Source organism: Chiloscyllium punctatum, chromosome 40 (genome assembly GCF_047496795.1).
Source record: "Chiloscyllium punctatum isolate Juve2018m chromosome 40, sChiPun1.3, whole genome shotgun sequence".
Taxonomy (NCBI): domain Eukaryota; kingdom Metazoa; phylum Chordata; class Chondrichthyes; order Orectolobiformes; family Hemiscylliidae; genus Chiloscyllium; species Chiloscyllium punctatum.
In genome coordinates, this window is record NC_092778.1 from 39,525,066 (window position 1) to 39,550,049 (window position 24,984).

At 40.5% G+C, this 24,984-nt stretch overlaps 1 protein-coding gene across 2 annotated transcripts in view; it reads left to right on the top strand.

Annotated features, from left to right (window-relative positions):
* The first annotated feature begins 1,525 nt into the window (after positions 1-1,525).
* The window catches only part of abat (4-aminobutyrate aminotransferase), a 174,267-nt gene continuing 150,808 nt past the window's right edge, over positions 1,526-24,984 (top strand). The window contains exon 1 of one of the 2 annotated variants that reach the window (XM_072559591.1): positions 1,526-1,664. The gene's annotated coding sequence lies outside the window, so the exon portion shown is untranslated. Of the gene's footprint in view, positions 1,665-21,897; positions 22,000-24,984 lie in introns of those variants that run through there. The other variant, XM_072559592.1, reaches the window with a different exon arrangement.

Below are 24,984 nucleotides of genomic sequence, written 5' to 3' on the forward strand. Positions count from 1 at the left end.
TCAAAATAATTATTAACAGGCATCAAAATGTAGCCTGGCTAATGGTGAGAAAGCCCCTTCATTTCAGATCCTTTCTTCCTGCCCTTTTCACATTGCCATTGAAGTGGCTGTAATGGAGAGGAGATTGTTGTCCCACTCCTTGTGGAATGCTTTTGCAAAAAGGATCTGGAGGGAAATTATATTTTTTTTCTTTAGATTCAATCCAAGCAGCTCTGGGACTAGGATCCATGCTTTACAGGCGATTCCCAGGAAAGCTCACAGAAATAAACATAAACTGGGGTATCATCAACTCTATGAGAGATACCCTTTGGTCTGATTAAAACTTGCTTGCCTTCCAGTGTGTGGAGCTACCCTTGACCAAAAATTGCAAACTGACACATTCCAAGGTTCATGTCAGTGTCTGAGGGATGCTTGAAGCAGCCGCCACAGAGGCACAATGGGGAAAGGTCGCTGCCTGTGGCCTTTCAGTCATTTCAGTATATGTTGAGAGGCTTCAAACTATAGAACCTCTCTGGTTGTGTGTCTCACAAAAAATGCATTGTGAATCAAACGTTGCAAGTGTATTGAGGCAATTCAGAGTGAACTCAGTGTATAGAGGTTTTTTAAAAAAAATCTCTTGCATATTCTGTGATTTCCAATTTGAAATGTTTTTGATTTCAGGCTCTACATCTGAATGTGGAATGTAGCTTGTAAATATTAAGACAATTTCAATGATAATGAGTGGAATGTGCTTTCTTTTTGTTTCCTGTCTGTTTTCTTCTTCTCCTTGAAAGATAATCAATTGGGGTTAATTTCGAACAAATGCTAGAAGTTCTTTATACGTGCAGATAACTGGAAATTGTTGTTTCTTCTAACTAGTAGGACTAATCTGCTTGCAATTCAGTAAGTACAGAAATCATTGACCTTACTTCAATTTAACAGCCCACGTTATAAAATGACTGCGCATGGCTTTATCAAATTTTAACAAATGGCCATAATGATTTATAGTGTAACTGATCAGATTTGTCGTCTCATGCCTTGAAGACGATGTTGCAATAACACATTGAAGCAAAGCAGGCCAGTATTTGCTGCATCATGCATTTTGCAAAAAGTCAAATATGAACCATTCCATTTCTTTTTCCCTTGTAGAAGAGTAAAGACGTGCCAATACTCCCACAAATATGATTACATTTTCTTGCAAACGGGGATGATAAACATTTTCGAGAGGAAAGGAAGCAGTTTGTTGCGGCTTGCCACGTTTTGCAATGGAGAGATAATTGCATTTATCGTTTTTGATGCACTGGGCTGTGAAAATCTTGATAGATGTATACAATCTTCCGATATTGTTAAGGTAACATTCAGCTTAGTTTAGGTAAACGAATGATAAAGTGAAATGTACTCAAGACTATTTTATGTTGAACCTGCGTTGTGGGACGGAGGAGACACAGCAGGCTATTTGTTACAAAAGCAGTGAAGTGACAGTGGGTTGTTTTGTCACTCACTGCAGATCTGAGATCTCATTGGCTAGGCTACTCTTCCGCCCAGCTCGTAGTTTGACAGTCGATTGAATATGTGCTGAGACTGGAAGCTAATCATTAAAAGGCGCTGCTTACAATAAATGCTGTCTTACACCTCGCACATTCAAATCTTTTTAGCAGCAAATGCTGCTGATTCACGCCGACAAGGTAAGTGCTGCCTGCTTTCTATGCTGCTAGGAATCTTTTCCTCGCTTCGTATGCAGCGATCATGTTCACGCAAGAAGCTGCTAAAAACATCAGCCGGGAACTGGTTATTGATGCTGACCTTTTCTTCTTTATTTTGGGGAGACGGCGGGGATGGAGGGGGGGGGGGGTCTTGAACCCGGCGCGCGTTAGGCTTTATCCCTCTCCGAGCAGCAGGATCTGGCTGATGGTGGTGCCAGGGAAAGGGGCGGACTGTGAGATGTGTACTCCTTAGCAGCTCAGTTGCATTTCAGTTTTGTCGTTAACGTGAGCAGAGAATTCTGGCTCAGCCCTGCTGATGAACTGAAATTGGTGCGAGCTGCTGATGAAACCTTCTCCCGGGCCAAACATGGGGAATGAGCGTAGCCCTGATCAGATCTAGGGAACCTTCAGTGTCCATGTGATAACATAACGCTTTAAAGAGACTTGATGTGTGAACAGGATTGTTTGTTTTTAACATTCTTCCAAATGTATATCTAATGCGTTGTGGAAATGCTCGCTAAAGCACTGTCACATCACAGTTCGAGCTGTCCAAGTCTTCTTGCAAAGTGCCAAGCTTTCTTGAGGTTATTTACAAGGCTTAAACATCAAAATGTCAGATAAAACCTCCATGGAGATGGTCGTGCAACCAATTCTACCTTCAAAATGCACTTGTTTTTTTTCAGCACGCCTCGACCCCATTTTGTACATAGCAAAAAAAAATCAAGTCATTTCTCTTTTCGTCCCCTATCTTCTCCAACTCCAAATCCTGTCTGTTGGGGCCACTTCTTCACCCCATTCTCATGTTACCCAACTAGTTACCCAGCTTCCCTCATGGATCAACAGTGAGGGTTCGCATTGTTACTGATCTGCTTTGCTCAGGTGCCATCAATCCTCCCTTTCAAAACCTCAAACATCTCACCCTCCTCAAAAACATGTCTGTCCACTCTTCTTGCCAACAGCCATATCATTTTAATCTTCCTTTTCTCTCCAAACGCCCTGAACTGAATTTTGCCAGCCCTTTCCTTATGGGCTGGGAGGGGGAAACTTTATAAAATGACATCAGGAGAGATAGCTGGCACCTTCCTGCTGCCATGGGGTATCCTCAGTGACGGAAGGAGAAGTTGTGGAGCTTCATGCCTCCATTTAACAGGCAGTCAACTAAACTGATTATGTGACCAATTAACGACCACTTCTCCCTTCACCAGCACTAGAAAAACTAGGGCCCTCTTGGAATAGAGTCTACAACACAAAAACAGATCTTTCAGTCCAACCAGTCCATGCGACCATAATCCCGAACTAAACTCATCCAATCTGCCTGTACTTGGTTCATACTTCTCCAAATATTTCTTATTAATGCATTTATCTAAATATCTTTTAAATATTGTAACTGTACCTGCATCCACCGCTTTCTCTGGAAGTTCATTCCTCATATAAAATACTCTGTGCAAAAAAAAGTTGCCATCTTTTTAAAATCTTTCCCCTCTCACCTTAAAATTATGCCCCCTAGTCTTTACATTTCCCATCCTAAGGAATATACACCTGTCATCCACCTTATCTATGCCCCTCATAATTTTATAAACCTCTATAAGGTCACCTCTCAACCTCCTACCCTTCAGTGAAAATAGTTAGAAACGAAAAAGTTTCAGCTGCTGGAATCCAAAACAGACAGGCAGGAAGCTGTAAGAACTCAGCAAGCCAGGCAGCATCAGGAGGTGGAGAAGTCAACATTTCGGATATAATCCTTCTTAGTCCCAGCCCATTCAGCCTCCCTTTATAACTCAAAATCTTCATTCCCTGCAACATTTGGTAAATCTCTTCATTGCCCTCTCCCGCTTCTTATTTTCCTTCCTATAACAGGACGACCAGAACTTGACACAGTACTGCAGAAAAGGCCTTAACAACATCTTGTATAACGTCAACACAATGTTCAAATGCCTATATTCAGAGGTCTTGAGCAATGAAGGCAAGTATGCTAAATGCCTTCTTAACATCTGTACGTGACTCAAACATCAAAGAATTATGCTCAGGTTCAAGTCCCACTTACTTCAGAGGTGTGTGATAACATCTCTGGACAGGTTTGATGAGAAAAATAGGTTAAATAAAGAAAAAATATCTATTCCACCTCTGAAATGTTACCTGTCAGCCCTCTACCATCTGTTACAAAACCATTTATCCATGTTTTTATCATTACAGACTCAACTCTTCCAAAGTTCTTCCCATTTGCCTCCTGACTACCAGAATTCATAAATATTATCTAATCCAGATGTTATTGCTCATGTCTTAAGGGTTAGAGTTTTATTTTCAGAAATTTTCGGTTGACTTGTTTTCCTGTTTCCACCCCATTTAACTCTGCGGCCTAAGAATCTGTGCTTGGGCCCCACCTAATCTGATCTACATGCTACCTTTAGCTAACATCACGTAAAGATACAGGCTTGGTTTCACATGGGTCGGTTAGCTCATTTGGTTTGTGATACTAAAAGTATGGATTCAATTCCTACATTAGCTGAGGTTATCATGAAGAGGTCTTTTTTTCAACCTCTTCCATAAGGTTGAACCACCACCACCATTCATCTCTCTTATGAGAGAGTAGCATTCTGGGACGACAGTACTTTACCTTTGTTTAAAGGCCAAGGCTGCCTTATCATTTCTTTGGACTCATCCACTGTTGTAAAATTATCAGTGTGCTTATCTGACATACAGTACTTGATAAGCAAAAATTTTCTTCAATTTAATATTGGAAAAATTGAGGTCATTGTGTTTGGTTGCTGCTCCAAATTCAAATTCCTAAATAGCAGTTCCATCCGGTCCCTGGCAGCTGTAGAAATGAAGCCAGTCTATTCAGAACTTTGCATCCCATTTAATCCTGCAACCAACTTCTAATCTCACATGTGCCATTTTGAAAACTGTCTTTTCCCACCTCCATAACATCACTCAACCTTTCCCTTGTCTCCGTTCATCTGCTTCTGAGATGCTCATCAATGTTATTGTTATCTCTAGACTTGATTATTCAAACGCACCCTGGATCGGTCTTCCACATTAACCTGTGTAAACATGAGATCAGCCAAAGCCTAGCCGCTCATGCCTTAATGCAAGGCAAATCCTGTTCCCATATCATCGCTGTGCTTGTTGACCTTCATTTGCTACTGATCAAACAATGTCTTGATTTTGAAATTCTCAACTTTGATTTCAGATCCCTCTGTGACCTGGCCCTTCCCTGCATCTGTAATCTTTTACAGCACCACAGTCCCCTGAGATATCTGTATTCCTCAAATACTGGCCTTTTGTACATTCCCACTTTTCATTGCTGGACCGTTGGCTTAGATTGTTCAGTTCCAAGCTCTCCATCTAACTTCCCTCCTATAAGGCCCTTATCAAAATGTATGGCATGATCAAACTTCTGGTCATCTGACCAAGTATTTCCTAAAGTAACTGATCTTTTGTTTTATAATGCTGCTGGAGGTGCTTTGGAAAGGGAAATGTGCAATACGAAGTAGGTATCATGTCTTACTGTTTTGTTTGAAAGTAATGCCAAAATACAATGTCAGGGAGGATGCTAAATTGGATTTTAAACAAAAGTAGATCATTTAACCCATGTCAGTTAGCTACAGTGAAGATTGCAAATCGACTTTGTAATGTCTATTCATCTGTATCAAGTTCATCTCTTCACTGATTAAACAAACCAGCAGAGCCTGAATATTCAGTGGTTAGCATTGCTGAATGTACTGCTTAAAGCTAGCCTGCACCCCTAAAAAAGGAAGGTTCATTATAGTTGGAGCAGGCAGAAAGAGATGTAATGAAGCAAGTCTTGAAGAAAGGGATTGTGTGAGTAATAGCAAAATAAGGTGTGAGGGTAAATCCATGGTTTACAGGAACTGTACGAGGACTTAGAGGAGATGCTAAGAAGGAGAAATCCTTAGATCTACTGTGAGGAAGAACCCCTATTAGTTACATGGTCAGAAAACTTTGGAAGCAGGTAGCTTATGGCAGACAATTCCAGTAGGGAAATCTTAATGCAATGTCACAAGAAATTCAATGACCAATTGAGTAGTCAGAGATTAGTGAATGCACCCTTAAAAACCATATTCTACCACTAGCAGCAATAACAGTACTGTACAATTCATCACATTCACTACTAACAATCTCTATGAATCAGGCCTTATATCTAACATCCATTTGTACCAACTAACAGACATACATTTAGCACATTGCCAGCTGTTCAATAGTCACAGCCTTAGCAGCCAAACATATTGCACAAAATTCACTGGCACAATCCCCCTTCTTTTGCATGAGAATCATAGAGTCATAGAGATGTACAGCATGGAAACAGACCCTTCGGTCCAACCTGCCCATACCGACCAGATATCCCAACCCAATCTAGTCCCACCTGCCAGCAGCCAGCCCATATCCATCCAAACCCTTCTTATTCATATACCCATCCAAATGCCTCTTAAATGTTGCAATTGTACCAGCCTCCACCACTTCCTCTGGCAGCTCATTCCATACTCGTACCACCCTCTGTGTGAAAAAGTTGCCCCATGGGTTTCTTTTATATCTTTCCCCTCTCACCCTAAACTTATGCCCTCTAGTTCTGGACTCCCCGACCCCAGGGAAAAGACTTTGCCTATTTATCCTATCCATGCCCATAATTTTGTAAACCTCTATAAGGTCACCCCTCAGCCTCCGACGCTTCAGGGAAAACAGCCCCAGCCTGTTCAGCCTCTCCCTATAGCTCAAATCCTCCAACCTTGGCAACATTCTTTCAATCTTTTCTGAACCCTTTCAAGTTTCACAACATCTTTCCGATAGGAAGGAGACCAGAATTGCACGCAATATTCCAGCAGTGGCCTCACCAATGATAGCAAACAATGAGGCAGCAGGAGCTCTCATCCCAATGGAGGAAATACTTCTGGCCATTGTTGCGAGTGCATTAGTAAGACCAGAATCAATCTGTCCTCCAAGAGATCAATATGATTTTTATCTAATACTGTCTTTTGATTTACAAGCTGCTGATGATATAATCATGCCTCTTTCACAGGTATACCACCCCCCGCCCCCTTTCCCACAACCTTAACTCTTTGATCTTTTTCCTTTTTGATACCCCAAAACGTTTAATCACTTCAGGCAGTGGAGTAACATTAAGAAAAGAGTAGTGATGAAGGACAAGGGACTGTGGCTATTTTCGTTAAAGAGATGGTGGAGAGGTGACTTAATTGAGACATATAAGATAATCAGAGGATTAGATAGGTTGGACAGTGAGAGCCTTTTTCCTCGGATGGCGATGGTGAGCACGAGGGGATATAGCTTTAAATTGAGGGGTGATAGATATAGGACAGATGTCAAAGGTAGTTTCTTTACTCAGAGGATAGTAGGGGCATGGAATGCACTGCCTGTAACAATAGTAGACTCACCAACTTTAAAGGCATTTAAATGGTCATTGGATAGGTATATGGACAAGAATGGAGTAGGGTATGTTAGTTGTCCTTTAGATTGGATCCACAGGTCGGTGCAACATTGAGGGCCGAAGGGTCTGTACCATGCTGTAATGTTTTATGTTCTGTGTTCTATGAACGCACACTACCAGCACTTCAGTTCACACTCAAAGAGTGTGACCTTATAGATGTTTACAAAATTATGAGGGGCATGGATAGGGTAAATAGGCAAACTCTTTTCCCTCGGGTCAGGGAGTCCAGAACTAGAGGGCATAGGTTTAGGGTGAGAGGGGAAAGATATAAAAGAGACCTAAGGGGCAACTTTTTCACACAGAGGGTGGTACGGGTATGAAATGAGCTGCCAGAAGAAGTGCAACATTTAAGAGACACTTGGATGAGCATATGAATAGGAAGGGCTTGGAGGGATGTGGGCCGGGTGCTGGCAAGTGGGACTAGATTGGGTTGGGATATCTGGTCGGCATGGACGGGTTGGACTGAAGGGTCTGTTTCCATGCTGTACATCTCTATGACTATCTCTGTAAAATTCAACCCAAAATAGATTGCTGTTTCCCCATTTTTGTAATGTATTTTCTTGCATTGTTTTTCCTCCAAAGTATATCACTGCTCATTATATTGACCTGTATCTGCCATTTATCTCATTACTCCACAGTCCAAATTTTGTTTGAATCTCTTGTATGCTTCCTCAATGTTCTTCATATTTTTTAACTGGTGTCATTCACAATCTCCAGCATCATACCTCCAGCTCTTTTGTTCAAATTATTTCTATAAATGGAAAACCCAAATGAAATCCTATCACAGGCCGTAGAGCCAGATCATATTCTTGGCTAATGTTAAAGGATAGGTATTAAACAAAATTTTGTTCGTATAGCAGATGCCCCATCCCCAAGCCAGAAACCTTATTGCTTTATCTCCAAGAGCTGTCAACCAACTGGATATCCAGTAGGTCAGCAATCTCAGTAGTCCCACTTGAAGCAGAGGCTATTGTTGGGATTGTGTCTAGCACAAAGAATGCTATGACTGCAGGATGCTGTTCCATTAACGTAAGTGAAGTAAGTCAAGTCGGCTCTGGAGAGGGGAGTAGGTTTGGTCCGGGTAGGGTGAGAGGAATGTCCTCCATGGGCACAGACTGCCTGATTTGGGAAGCCCTCTCCAACTCTGATCCAGCAGGAATGTGGTGAGGGATCATCAACTGCTCTCCCATGAAGTAGAGAGCCCACTCACCTGTAGCAGAATGTCACTGGAGGTGGGAAGAGGCCCTTAATTGAGCAGTTAAGTGACTCAGTTAGCCGCTAGCCTAGACAGCCAGCCTTCACCTTCCCACTGCTGAAAATTGCCATGGTAACAGGAGGATAAAGCACCTTCCCCCAGAGTTTTCTTTTGGCCTTCCCTCACCATTTTATGCCCTTCCAGATCATCCAGAAAGCTGGTGAAACCCCACTTTTCAGGGTAGGAACCGTGATTAATCTAGACCGAGAGTAATAAGGCTAATTTTAATACCTTCATTGTAGTTTTGGCCTGGGTCAGCCATCACAGCACACCGCAAATGTAGGATCTGATTGGTCTCAATGACCCAATAATACACTGGTGTACATTCCCTGTATCTTCTGCCACCACACTGGATCAGGAAGATTCAGTCACTGACCCCATTCAGATCTTGTGTACATTGGCGAACAGGGCAATAGTAGCAAGTAAGGCAATGAGGAAAGGGCCACTTCAGCTGCTTGTAGTAAAATTGCCAAGCTTATCCTGCTGCTCTCGAGTGCAGGCTTGGAATAAGGCGTCTGTACCCAGCCCACCTGTAGGTGTTGCTGCTGATGTCATCATGGTGTGCCTGTTATCGCTTCAGTCTACTTCCCTGCCCTAATCGAAGCCCACCTTGTCATTTTGCGCAACGTCCTGCTTGCTCATTCCCTCAGTGCTTGCTTGCCTGCTCATCATCCTGTCAAGCTCCTTTGGTGCAATAGTTGCTGCCCCCCTCGTGATTCCCTTGATGGCTGCTGCCATTGTCATCAAACCCATAATGCTTCCCTCAACACTCATCTTGCTGGCCCATTATACCCATGATCTGAATATTTAAATAAACAAAGCTTGAACATCAGTACATATAAATTATTTTCAAAAAAATCTCTGCTTTCTGCATTACAGTTAGTAAAATTTCAGAATTCTTTAATGCAGGAAGCTACCTGTGACATCACTGACAGTGATGTCACGGGCAGTGAAACAACATGGCAGGTGAGTACACTCGCTGCAGACGTGGTGGCAGCAAAATCAGCTCCAAAAATTTAATGATAACTGTTAATATCTATAGATAATAATTGTTATTATCTATAATGGAAATGTGACCTACCTCCTAATCTCAATAATTCTAAATGACATGAGCTGGTTAAAAAATGGAAAAGAGGCTTAGATTCCCAATATAAATAGGCAAACATATTGAAAATGTTACAAAACAAAACATGTTTAATTTTCATTAGCTCCTGGTAAAGGAAATAGAGCGTTATAACAAGATGATCTATCTTGAAGCTCTGGATCCTTTCTAAATATCACTTTGACTTTCAAATGTCAATGCACTAGTCTCCTGTCAGAATCTTAACATCTAGACTGTGATGTTTCTGCTCCTGTGCCCTGATTCAACAAACATTGAACACATAAGAAAATGTATCTTCACATTTAAAACAAAATCTATTTTCTATGCGCCATGACTATGCATTTGCACTTGCTACACAACATGCTTCATCAATTTACACATTATTGGAGGCAGCATGATGTGAAATCACAAACTGTTGCTCATTTATTTAGGCTAAATTATTCCACATTTCATTTTGAAGCCTTCAAATTTAAAATATCCCTCTTGCACAGGTTCTATTGATGGTTTGATATGGGTGCTACAATAATTTCATGGTCTCTAATCTGGAGAGGAGGTAAAAGGCTCGAGTCCCAGCAAGAAAGCTGTCAGTTGACTCAGTTTGGATTGATAATGATGCACCACAACTGTAGTTTGTGTAGGAAGATGAAAATGACACTGCCAAAACGCCACTACAATTTCCATGCTCTGATTAGAATAATCTGACCACAGTATACGTGTGATATGAATGAATAATCGTGTTTCAGAATAGTATTGAAATTCTGCTCTGGCAATTTTTTGAGACTCATTCAACTTCCAGCTGGGTTTCAATTGTGCCGCCTGATTTAGTTATCTGTTTTAACATCCCCGGAAGGTATTTTTCACAGCACTGCTTCAGGAGCAGCAGTCTACAATGTGAACATCAAATTCCATGTTAATAACTTTACTGTATTTTTTTGATTGTGTAGCCTATTACAATCTCATCTTTTCCAAACCACAACAGTTGTAGATGTTCCTGACACAACTAGAGAATAAAGGAAGCTTCAGTGCTTACCTCTAGTGTCTGCTGGATGGATGTGCTGCTGTGTTTTCTGTCACGTTGTGTGCTCTGACCCAATGATACTTGAGAAAATCTTTGTCATTGTGTCCAATTAAGGAATCTGCAATTTGGCATAGACAATGATAGAGTTGCTATGCTGTGTATTCAAAATGAGTATGAACTTTGATACTGTTAAAGAGGTCATAGCACAACACAATGTCCTTGCCTAAGCTGAAGGTATAAGTTCCAAATGAAGCCACCTAAGAGCTCTGAATGAATGACAATTAGTTTGTAAAATATAGGATAATTTATGTTAGGTTGTATTATAATCAGTGTCAATGAGTTAAAATCTGCAATGAAATCATGTATAATTTCCTAAGCTTGCCATCCGTTCTCAAATGCACTGTGGTTCCATCCAGCTGAACATTGCTTTCATTTCAAGTCCCTACAATAAATTCCACTTCCTTTCTGTCAATTCCATTCTCTTCCTCAGACACCATCCTAGAAAGGGCTAATCTGTTTGTTATGCCTGAAGTGACTTCCAAACACATATTCAAAAATGGTCTATTTTCACCTCTGTGACTTCAGTCAATCAAAACAATCCATGCATTTATCATTTCCAGCACAACTATTCTGATACATTTCTGTTCAATCACTTCTTCTCTACCTTCAGTAAACTTCAGTCCATCCAATAATGTTGAAGCTCAAATGATATGCCACATCAAATGCTCCTGTTCCATCTGTTCTTACCTTTCTATATATTTTTGTTTACGTTTTGGTTCCTAGTTTTCTAGTTTTTCACATTTAAAACTTTCATTCTTATTTTCAAATCCTTGGCAAGGCATGGTCATCCTCCAACTTTGTAACTTTATCCACAATTTCCAACAAATTCTATGAATCTGGCCTTTTGTGTACTCCTAATTTTTCAGTAAGTGCATTAATTATTCACCATTTTGTTTTAAGACTCAGTTGGCTAAACCACTGAATGCCAAGTAATGCAAACAGTGTCTGTTCACTTCCATACCAACTGACATGACCATGAAGGACTCACTTTCTCAACCTTGCCCCACTCCTGAGGTGTGATAACTCTCAGATTTTACTAGCACCAGTTATCTGTCTCTAATGAGAAAGCTATGGTTGGATAGGAGTATGGTGACTTTACCTTTCATTAAGAGACTCATACTGATTCAATGTTTTTAAGGGATTCCAAAATCTAATTGAAGTGATGATATTTTGACATCTTGCTCTTTCCAATGATATATGTTCAATTACTAAAAGAGTAATGTTCTTTATTTGGTGACAATTATGTATCAGTGTATTGATTGGATGGAGATATAATGAAGCAATTCAGTAAATGTGATCACCATACTGTATATAATTTGTTAAATTTATCTCATAGTCATATGTAGTAAAAATCTTGAGTATTTCAGTAAAAATAAAATCCTATTGAAGATTTTTATTTTGCATTCATGAGGATGGACGCAAGAATGCTGAATTTCAAAGGGAACAGTAATTCATATTACGAGTAGAAAAACTAGTTTGGCAAGTTTACTCTGAGTAATGGAGCTGTAACATTAGAGAATGTAGAAGGGATCAATTGTCTGCATTCTTGTGCTTAATTTTTTTCAAAAATAGTGCAATTCCTGGATAGTTTACTTCTGCCTGCAGAGGACATGAGTAAGGATGAATATATCTAGGGCAATAATAAATGTGAGAGTAAGATTAAAAACTTATGGACATTTGCAGTTTTCAAAACCAAATTTGCAGTTATTGCATTTTTAATTCATGATTTGAAAGACTTAAATTGAACAAAATGTCTCGGTCTAACGACAGGATTAAGTGAAATATATAATCCAGTGCCTGAGATAGCATAATATATTTTTAAGAATACTATTATTTTGCAAACTGTGTTCAGAATAATGACAATTGTGTTCTACAAGTGAGCATAATTGAGAGAATCCTGATGCTGACTGCATTCTTTAATAGTATTTTGATTTTTCACCAAAGAATTAACTAATTTGCACGTATTACAAAGCTTTGATGTAATTGCAATTAGAACATAGAACATAGAAGAATACAGCGCAGTACAGGCCCTTCGGCCCTCGATGTTGCGCCAATCAAAGCCCACCTAACCTACACTAACCCACTATCCTCCATATACCTATCCAATGCCCGCTTAAATACCCATAAAGAGGGAGAGTCCACCACTGCTACTGGCAGGGCATTCCATGAACTTACGACTCGCTGAGTGAAGAACCTACCCCTAACATCAGTCCTATATCTACCCCCCCTTAATTTAAAGCTATGCCCCCTTGTAATAGCTGACTCCATACGTGGAAAAAGGTTCTCACTGTCAACCCTATCTAACCCCCTAATCATCTTGTACACCTCTATCAAGTCACCCCTAAACCTTCTTTTCTCCAATGAAAACAGCCCCAAGTGCCTCAGCCTTTCCTCATAGGATCTTCCTACCATACCAGGCAACATCCTGGTACACTTCCTCTGCACCCGCTCCAGTGCCTCCACATCCTTCCTATAGTATGGCGACCAAAACTGCACACAATATTCCAGATGCGGCCGCACCAGAGTCTTATACAACTGCAGCATGACCTCAGGACTCCGGAACTCAATTCCTCTACCAATAAAAGCCAGTACGCCATATGCCTTCTTCACTGCACTATTTACCTGGGTGGCAACTTTCAGAGATCTGTGTACATGGACACCAATATCCCTCTGCTCTTCCACACTACCAAGTATCCGACCATTAGCCCAGTACCCCATCTTTTTGTTACTCTTACCAAAGTGAATCACCTCACACTTAGCTACATTGAAATCCATTTGCCACCTTTCTGCCCAGCTCTGCAGCTTCTCTATATCCCGCTGTAACCTGCCACATCCTTCCTCACTGTCAACAACTCCTCCGACTTTCGTATCATCCGCAAACTTGCTCACCCAACCTTCTAACCCTTCCTCCAGGTCATTTATAAAAATGACAAACAGCAATGGTCCCAAAACAGATCCTTGCAGAACACCGCTAGTGACGGCACTCCAAGATGAACCTTTGCCATCAACTACTACCCTCTGTCTTCTTCCAGCCAGCCAATTCCTAATCCAAACCTCCAACTCACCCTCAATGCCATATCTCTGTATTTTCTGCAGTAGTCTACCATGGGGGACCTTATCAAACGCCTTACTAAAATCCATATATACCACATCTACCGCTTTCCCCTCATCTACCTCCTTAGTCACCTTCTCAAAGAATTCAATAAGGTTTGTGAGGCACGACCTGCCCTTCACAAAACCATGCTGACTATCCTTGATCACATTATTCTTATCCAGATGTGCATAAATCCTATCCCTTACAATTCTCTCTCAGACTTTGCCCACAACAGAAGTGAGACTCACTGGCCTATAGTTACTAGGATTATCCCTACTCCCCTTCTTGAACAAGGGAACCACGTTTGCTAGCCTCCAGTCCTCTGGCACTACTCCTGTAGACAAAGAGGACACAAAAATCAAGGCCAAAAATAAGCTGGATATAAGGCACAGTGAAAAGCCCGATTTTATTGGTAACCTTGGAGAAACAGGCATTGGAACAGTATTATGAAAAATCAACTTCCTTAGGAACTAGAAATCAAAATCCAAACTTTGGAACACTGAGTTGACATCCATTATTGGTTGTGCAACCTTCTGACACGCTGGTGGTCATGATAGGTGCATTATAAATTCAGTGCTCCTCTTATTCTCTATGGACTGCAGACCACCTTTGCCCACTGTACCTCCTGATGGGTAGTTGAGTCAAGCAAGGCAGTACAGTCAAAACCAGATTATGCTGGTTTTGACGATGCTGTTGGAGCGATAAATACTGGAGTGGATACTGGGAAAAGAACATTCATGTGTTTCTTCCAAACATGGATCCTTTACGTGCACCAGAGTGAGCAGATCACAAAGACACCAACATACCTCAGACAATGTGGCGCTGGGATGCAGTATGAGTTATGCAGTTATATCTATGGAATGGAAAGGAGTGGAGCACAAGCTGCTGAATTCAGACGCCATGGGCTGCCCAGAAGAGAAGGCTCGTGCAGTTTAATAATTGGCAGCCACTGTGCATGCTATAATTCCACGGATCAAGAAATTATCTGAGACCTTCCTGCTGTCACTCAGTCCACAAGTAGCAAATACTTGAAGGAGAGATTGGACATGAGTTAAGATACCATCCTCCCAATCAGTAACCCTATGTTTCATCTTTCTAGGATTAATTGGTTTTCAATTAGGGAGTAAATATTGGGATGAACAGGCTACCACATGCGTGGGATAGGCTCAAGGTGCTATCAGATTTCATCCTGTTCACTATGTGTGAACAATGAGGCAGAGACAAAAGAAATCGAGAACAGCAATTTAGCTGCAAACCACCTGACACAATCACATGCTGCAGGTCATGTGCAAAGCTGCTTTGGCTTTAAGTTCCTCTGACTTAAAGGGAAAGTTGATTCATTCTGAAGTGCAATTTTACAAATAGCAGCAGCTTCTTCACATTGTACAAACATACTGAAAGTTTCTTCCCACTTCGGCTAAACTTAGCCAAATATCCGCACTCAACCAGAAGCCTTCCAATTCTGCTCTGCTTTGTCAAAATACTCCGGGCAAGGGTACCTTCCACTGCTTAGGCCTCAAACACGGCACGGTGGCACAGTGGTTAGCACTGCTGCCTCACAGCGCCAGAGACCCGGGTTCAATTCCCACCTCAGGCGACTGACTGTGTGGAGTTTGCACGTTCTCCCAGTGTCTGCGTGGGTTTCCTCCGGGTGCTCCGGTTTCCTCCCACAGTCACAAAGATGTGCAGGTCAGGTGAATTGGTCATGCTAAATTGCCCGTAGTGTAGGTAAGGGGTATGGGTGGGTTGCGCTTCGGCGGGGCGGTGTGGACTTGTTGGGCGGAAGGGCCTGTTTCCACACTGTAAGTAATCTAATCTAATCTAATATAAACACAGGGCTCCTAAAAAAAAATGTTGCCCTGATGCAGTTCAGCGCAGAATTTCTGACTAGGCTCTTCGGAATTTCCTGCTGTATTTTTAGAGGTGCAGATGCTACAGATCAGAGTCAAAGCATGTGATGCTGGAGGAGCACAGCTGATCAGACAGCATCTGAGGAGGAGAGTCAACATTTCAAGGAGAGCTTATGCTCGAAACGTTGACTATTCTGCTCCTCAGATGCTGCCTGACCAGCTGTGCTTTCCAGCACCAATATTTTTAAACGTGCTTTATAAAGGGCAAGCTGTTGTTATGCAGTTTACTGCGCCAATAGCTGTTCAAGTCCTTCAATGTTGTTGGACAAGGATATCAGGATAAGGGAAAGAAACAGATGGAGGTGCAGAAAGTCAGAAAAGAACAGGCTGGAGACCCCTGTTCCTGTTTCTCAGGTGTGTTGTCCTCCTCATGAAGGCAGACCATGCAACTCAACAGGCCGAAGGGCCTGTTTCCACAGTGTAAGTAATCTAATCCCCCTAAATACCCCCTTGAAAAATACCAAATGTACACAGACTCCATCCATACACACATGGAGGAGACAACTGCAAGACTAATTCCTCCACCACTTCCCCAAACCCAAACCACCCGACACCTACAGAAACAATACCTCATCTTCTGCCACAGAACCCTGCAACCAGACGGGATTAGTGTGGATTTCACCAGTGTCCTTATTTCCCCTCCCCCTCACCTCCCAGTCCCAAGCCTCCAACTTGGCACCACCCTCTTGACCAGTCCATCGTCCTTCCCATCTATCTGCTCCACTGTCCTCTCTGATCTATCACGTTTGTCCCTACCTTATTCTACCTATTGCATTCTCAGCTACCTTTCCCCCTCCCCCCCAGCCACATCCCCATCCCATTTATTTCTCAGCCCCTCCGGCCCACAGGCCTCATCCCTGATGAAGGGCTTATGTCTGAAACATTGATTCTCCTGCTTCACGGATGCTGCCTGACCTGCTGTGCTTTTCCAGCAACACACACTTGACTCTGATCTCCAGCATCTGCAGTCTTCACTTTCTCCTCATTCCTTTACTATCCAAACATAACATTTTGTTCACGTCAGTGAGCTTAGCTGCTTCCAATAGATGTCTGAAATCAACTGACTGCATGGGAGTTGGGGGTAGGACAGGGATGAATTCACACAGAACGCAGAAAAATAAAAGACATGATACCATGAACAACAATCAGAAATGCCACAATCAAAATGTTAACTTGTCACACAACACAGTGGCAGCCATTCTACAACTGAAAGCATTTCACACAGGACATCAAGAGGAGAGCCCAAGACACCAAAAATGAGCAAGGGGAGACAGCCCAGTTCTATGGATGAGTGGGGAGTCAGGGGAAAGAGGCAGGAGGAAAGCCCTTCTAGGTAACCACATACTGCTGATGACTGTAGCTTTTTCCTTGAGTTTTTCCATAATGTTTTTGTTACCATGGACACCATAGAATGACCTTGTCAGGAGTCACAATGTCAACTGGAAAACTTGTCTATGTACTTTTATGGTATATTATTTTTCCTCTTTGTGCTGTGGTCGCCATGGTAATGCATTAGTGATACTGTCAGTTTCTCTCATTCCTCTAGGCACCAGTTAAAGGACCTAGATTTCAATTTTTCATATTACAGAAAATCTTTCTGGTGAGGAGGGAGAGTAAATTTGAGTTTTTGTTAAGCAAACCTAATCAAAATTCTGCTGTAGTTTTGAATTCTTTAATGTTGCATTTGGTGTAAAGCAGTACGATATTTATGTAGTAACGTACATAGTTTAATACCTTGGGAAAGAGGTGTTTTATAGCGGTTTGCCAGTCATGTATTTTGACCATTTGTAAATACTGTTGTCACTATAAGATTCCTTGGCATTGCTCATGGTAAGGAACATAATAAAGGTATATGTGAAACAACTCGGGTCATGTAACCTCTCCTGTCTAATTGGACTGCAGCTTCAATTTACATGAAGAAGGACTTTCTTTCATTGCTTTTATCTAATTTTAAAGTTTTTATTTACCCTTCTTCTGGATTCAAACCAAGGTTATGCAACCTGCTTTCATAATGTAACCCTTTTATCAAGACTGTCATTGTTGTGAATTTGCGTAGCACCCACACCCAAGATAATATATTCTTCCTGAAGTGCATTGCTTAGTATTGACCAGAGCTCTGAACATAACTTCCAGCCTCGAAGCTAATGCTAACATTCTGTTCACCTTTTATATTATTTTTGTGCTTGTCCATACTCGGACCGTAAACCTCCTCTGCTCTTAGCTTCTCACCCTTTAGAAAATGTACTCATTTAACTTTCTCAGATCCAAGGCCTCACATTCCTATATTGACTCCCATCTGTCACAATTTGGCCTGGTGATCTAATCTAACCATCTGCCTTTTCAACATTCTGATAGCTTCGACACTATTTATGGTTAGACCAACTTACTGGTATCAGTGAAATTATATTTATATAAATCTGTCAGTAATAAATACTAAGGTCCCAGTATGGATCCTATGAAAATGCACTGAATCACATTTATTTATTTGAGCACATAACCATTATGCTTAATCACTGTCTCCTTGCTCCTAGTCAGGCCAATAAGTTCTAAATACATAGGTGCTGGAGAAACTCAGAGATCTGGTACCATCTTTGGGGAGAGTAACAGAGTTCATGTTTCAAGCCCAAACTACTGCCCTTCTTGTTCTTCAATGTCATTCCCAGTATTATTTTCTTGTCAAGGCAGAACTATCTCTGTGCTTGCATATCCAAGGCAACATAATACAATTGCTGTAACTAAACATCCTGAGACTCATTAGAAGTTAATCACTGAGGTAGGTCCTGAGATCACCTCCAGATGAATTAACTGCTTATGATGAAGAACATGAAAAAGAGTCCTACCAGACTCGAAATGTTAACTCAGTTTTTCACTCCACAGATACTGAGAGGCCTGCTGAGTTTCTCTGACAATATCTGTTTCTATTTCAGTTTCTAGCATCCACAATATTTTGATTTTATTTAAACCAGTAAGTTACCATCTATTGCATGCCATTTCACTTGTTGTGAAGTGTTTCTGAAATATAATTTTATTGATTGTCTTCTAGAAGTCAATATAAATAACACCCATAGACACTACCTTTTCTATCACATTAGTTAACTACTGAAAAATTCAACTAGGTTCATTAAAAAAAAATTATGACTTAAAATCCCTGCTGAGTCTCTGAGCAGCTTATATTCGTTAAAATGCTCAGTGACTCTGTCGCTTAATAAGCAATTGTATTATTTTAAAATAAAACTTAACAAGTTAGACAGCCCACTAGGCATTAACAGATTCCAGGTTTTTTTTATATCAACTTGTTCAGACATGTTGTGACATTTCTAGAGTAGGTGGGACTTGAACTGAAGGAACACTGTCACTTCTGCCAGGAGACACTCCAATTTCAGATTCTAGCCACACTTTCACAATGTATGTTATCCTAATGGGCCTATAATTTCTACTTTACCCCCTTACCCTCTTAAATAATAGAGTGCCACTTCTCCCAAATCAAATGGGACAGTTCCTAATCAAGAGTTTTGAAAGATCATGAGGCAGTTACCATGCCTACTTATTATGTTACCCTGGGTGGAATCCAAATTGAGGATATGAATATTATTAATTAGAGGTCTTCTGGTATGAAGGTAGTATTCTATATCAATAGTAACATCTCTGAATAGGTCAGTTTAAGAATTTCTTTAAATCGCATTCAGTAAACCTTTTGGTTTTTTTTTACAAGCAAAGAATTCTTATATCATGTCACTCAATATTATTCTTCACTGGCAAGATGGAACAATTTTTGTGCTTTCATATCCAAGGCAACATGTTACAATTACTGTAACTAAACATCCTGAGACTCATTAGAAACTAATTGTTGTGAGTTAGACTCTGAGATCAATCACAGGTGAATTGCTGTGAAAGCTTCCCTGCACATTGGCAATTGCTCAGGTCCCATCTGTGCCAGAGGTGAGTCATAATATATCTGAACAGGTTGTTTAAAAATATTGTTTGGGCTTTTGTGGTAAGTGGTAGTATCCCTACCTTAGGGCTAGATGATTCAGGTTCATAATGCCAGATAGAGGGAGGTGATGGCCTAACAGTGTACTGTTAATCCAGAGACCTAGGCAATGTTCTGGGGGCCTGGGTTCAAATCCCCCATAGCATATGGGGGAATTTAAATTCAGTGGAAAAATGTCTGGAACTAAGATTCCCATCGTGACCACGAATCAATTGTTGGAAAAATCTATCTAGTCACTAATGTCCTTTAATGAAGGAAACATGTGACTCTCTATACCCACAGTCATGTGACTGACTCCTGGCTGACCTCTGGGCAATTAGGGATGGGCAATAAATGTTGACCTAGCCAGTGCTGTATTAAAGTTGTAGTGACAAGGCAGTGGTGGGCCTCTTTTTGAAGATTCTTCTCTCCTACAACTGGAACTCATCTTGGTGGACATTGAGAAGGTTTTTAAAAAAAATCCTTCATTCTGCTGCTAGAATTATTCTAACTTTGGCCAGTTTGAATCCAATTCAATGGTGAGGGGCAAAAAGCATTGGCACAGTAACACATAATTTGTTTCTCCATTAGCAGTCTTCATTGATACCTGCTTTTGAGACTGAGGGAGCACTCTTTAATATTATAGGTGTGTTATTATAGAGTATTTTGAGGCAGTGTAAAGGAATCTTTATACTGGATCTGATCTGTGCATTATCCACACAAGAATATTCGGTGCTGATGCATTAGTGTTGACTTGTGGAGGAATGGCGTTCTGTCTCTGAAGTTGATATATCCAACTTTGATGAAATCAAAAACTGGTTGAAGTAAGTTTCATTCTCCTAATCTGTAATTTGAGGCATAACTTGTAGCAAGTAAGAAACAAAAACGCTGCAGAAACATAAATGTTAATGACTTGTCAAGCTACATTGCATTTAAAAATCTGATCTTAAAAATCTGCTGAATAATACAGTTATGCATAAGCATATGTATCTTTTGATGTGACGGTCTGTTTTCATTTTTCGTAACCATACAAAGCCATTTTGCATACATCTTCCAAGGCTAATTTACAATATGATTTGCACGCTTGTAATCATGTAAAAGTTAATTTTTAAAAAATTTAGCTGATTTGCTAGAATATATGCTGGTTACCCCCAATTACTAATATTAATAAGGATGCAAGGGAGCTTGGGTAGCAGGTGGTAAATGTTGCAAGCTGGGGGATGCAGACGCCCATGCATCTTCATGGCTGAGCCTAGAAAATTAAATACAACATCACACAAGACATCTGGCCAATTGACAGTCAGGCTGGCAGTCCAGTGCAAATATTTGTGGCAAGAGGTCATAGCTCAGGATGCGTGGGATAGTCAGTATGGAGATCTGTCCAGGTTTGGGTCAAAGACTGTAGCCAAGAGCAGATTGGCCAAGGCTTCCTTGTCGAAAGACAAAAAAAAGGTGGAAGATGAAAGCCCTCAGCCCCATATCTGAGAAAACAAATCTGATAACTTCATCCAGAATAACAAAAAGATTCACACCCCGGCCCATTCAGGTATTTATGCAGGTATATATTAATCACATGTCTTGTGATTAAAGCACGGAAAAGGTTCACTCCTGGTTCATAATTTGTCAATGAACTAATTGTTAATGTAATTGCAGGGAGATGAAAAGGTGCCAGACCTCTGCCATAAAGTCATACAGCACTGAAACAGATCCTTCGGTCCAGCCATGCCGAATATAATCCCAACCTAAGCAGTCCTGCCTGCCTGCTCCTGACCCATATCCCTTCAAATCTTTCCTATTCATATATTTATCCCAATGTCTTTTAAACATTATAATTGTACCCACATCCACCCTCAGGAAGTTCATTCCACATACGAACCATCCTCTGTATAAAAATAATTGCCCCTCATGTCTTTTTTTTAAATCTTCCTCCTCTCACCTTAAAGTTGTGCCCCAACTCTTGAAATCCAACATTCTGGGAAAAAGACATCTACCATTAACTGTATCTATACCCTTCATTATTTTATTAACTTGTATTGGCCTCTCAACCTCCTATGCACCAGTGAAAAATGTCCCACCCGATCCAGCCTATTTTTATAACTCAAACCCTCCATTCCCAGCAACATCCTGGTAAAGCTCTTCCAAATCTGCTCCAGCTTAATAATATACTTCCCACCACTGGGTGACCAGAACTGGACACACTATTCCAGAATAGGCCTCACCATTGTCCTGTTCAACCTCAACAAGATTTCCTAACACCTATAATCAAATGACTGAGCAATGAAGGCAAGCATGCCAAATGCCTTTTTAACTTTCCAGTCTATATGTATAGTTTTATTCATTCACAGGGTGAGGGCATTGCTGGCCGGGACAACATTTATTGCCCATCTCAAACTGTTAAAAGTCAACCACATTACTGAGCGTCTGGAATCACATGAAGGTCAGACCAGGTAAGGATGGTAGTTTCCTTCCCTAAAGGACACTAGTGAACTAGATAGATTTTTCCTACAATCAACAATGGATTCATGGTAATCATTAGATTCTTAATTCCAGATATTTGTGGAATTCAGCTTCCACTATCTGGCATGGCAAGATTTGAACACACCTCACCAAAATATTACCTGGGTCTCTCAATTAATAGTCCAGCAATAATACCATTAGGCTATCACCTAAATGACTCAAACTTCAAAGAATTATTTGCCTGAACCCCTAGGTCCCTCTGCTGTACAACACCACCCAAGGCTTTACCATTAATTGTATAAAAAGATACATCAATCAACCAGCATCCCTCCTATCTTGCTATAATATCAATCAAAGGTAGGAGATCATCCACCTTGTTTTAGACCACTAAATGTCAACTTGCAAATCACTGTATGGATGTGCATTTTATTTCAAAGGTTGACAACTCCATGAAAAGAGAAACCTCTAACGTTGTAACTAGCTTTTTGTTTATGTAATTTATATGATCCCCTGTCCTTCCTACCTGTCAATTAAAATTGCCTACAAATGTGAACTAAATCTAATCCATTCATTACCTTAAAGGACTTAATCAATGTCTGCGTTTCCTTAAAACTGACCTGGCAATTTAAATTGCTGATCTACAGTTCTATCTACAACTTTATTTTCCCCAGCTCATCTAGAGAAGACCCCACTTATTCATGTTCAGCCGAGTTCCTTTTTTATTTTTCTGTGACTATACTCAGCCTAATTAATGTTGTGCTCCCCTTTTAAATCTTTTTAGGGCTTCCAAATATTTTCCCTGATTATGATGTCCTCAGCTTAGCCCAGTTATATATTTATTGTTTCATCTAGATGTCAATGCAAAGATTGATATGTGATTCCTTTCAGTGATGGAGTTCAGTGTCACACAGAGAATGTGTTATGAAATAGCACAGGAATTTAAGGAAAATGTTACTGGTTACATAATTTTACTTGAATTTATTCCATTACATATGTCTGTCTAGGATCTATTTAGCTTTACTAACTTGTTCTTCTATTCAATTAGATTGTAGCTGATTTGTCACTTAGCTTTGGTCCATGTCCCTTCATATCACTCCCTAACAAATGTTTATCAATCTCAGGCCTGAATTTTTGTAAAAATGGGAAGAGCCTTCAGCTTAATGAAAACCTCATTTCTGGAATCCCTACCTGCAAATGTAGTGTCCATCATTTTCACAGCAGTGGAAATATGGGAGATAGAGAAAGATTTGTTGCTTGCACAGCAGTGATTTGTAAAGGCAACTGCACATGTTAATGTACATATGCCTTCAAAAAAATCCAGTTTTCAAAACTGGGATCTTTAAACCATGATTTAGTGATTTTAGACTTTAATAAAAGGTCTAAAGCTGCCTAAGGTATTTGGAGAGGTGGGGCACAATCTTGGAGGGTGGCAGTATCCTTCTGAATAGGTCAGCGGACAACTTTGCAAGAGATCAAGTACCCTTCAGGAGTATTAAAAGTATACATGAGTGTATATAAAAGGTGGATAAACTTAGTGAAACTGATAAGCTGTTGGAACTCTCAAACTATCAAGGTGAATTATCATTGTTTCAAGCCATTGAAATACTGCCAAGTTTAAAAAGATACTACATCATATTTGCTATTTCACTCTTAAAGATGGCGTAAGCCAGGGAATAGGTTTAAAATAATTATGCTACATCCCTGATTTTACATCCTATCATTATCACAATGGGGCTATGAATGTAAATGCTTGCTTTTATAAGGGATTAAGTACGCCAAATTTGTTTTTGATTTAGTAAGGGGCTATGTTAAGTTGAAGAAATGTAAATGTTGTGAATGGATTTCTTATGCATGACATAGTTTTTATGATGAATAACTTAATCATGGATATTTAGAACTTTATTTTGTTTAATCATGGGTCCTGAGGTCTTCATTTGGAGCATATTGGGTGAGTTAGCATGAAGGATATAGTACCAAAATTTGGTAGGTGGGTAGCATGGGCTGGCATGGTTTGATCCGTGATCTGTAAAGGGCCATGAAATAAGTGGGCACTTAGTTGACATGGAAGGTACTTTGGGCCGTGATGGTGGCATGAATAGAGCATGGGGAGGTGATCAAGTGTGACTGTTGAGGACTCAAGAGCTGTTTTTTAAGTTCAGATGAAGTCCCAGATTGCCAAAGCAGGGCTTTCACACTGACTGCCACCACCACACTTAGCAGACACTCTGACTGCCTCTGAACAGGGCTGGGCCCAGCTCAAGATAACATCTGATCTCCACTCCCCCCTAATGAAAATCCAAATGTTAGGGCATCTTTTCCTGAATCAGCTTTGCAGAGCTGGGAATTCTCATGGATCTATGCTACTGACTTGGGAATGAAAACTAAGGCCTTGGTATTGAATTTGAACGAGAGATTTCTAGATCCTCACAACCATTTGTTTTTGAAGCAGATCTTCCTGTTTTCACTCGTAAATGGTCTAGATCTAATTTTTATGATTCTTCCTTTATTTTCTGGATTCAGAGGAAATACTTTTTTTGAATTGATCACTTCAAATCCCATTGCCATTTTCAGTATTTTTGAGTTCATCATTCTTAACCCTGTAAACGTAATGGAATGAAAACTATGTATATGCAATCTGTCTTAATAATTTGACCCTTTAAGTCATTGTATCAATCTAGTGAATCTGCTCTTTAACTTAAACTGAGATTTGTGTCTTAAACTTGCTGCCAGTGCTTGAGATAGCATCTGACTGAGACTCTGTACATCTGAAGCATCATTTCCTAATGTTTGTAATCCAAACTACTTCAAATAACAATCACATTACATTAGCATTTTTGCAGACTTTAAGTAGTGGGATGTGAGGTTTTAATTATTTGTGTACATATGCATCTAAATTCCTTTGTTCCTACACAGTTCCTAGTCTTTTGCCATGAAGAAAATATTATGATTTGTCTTCCCAAGGCTCAAAGTAGATG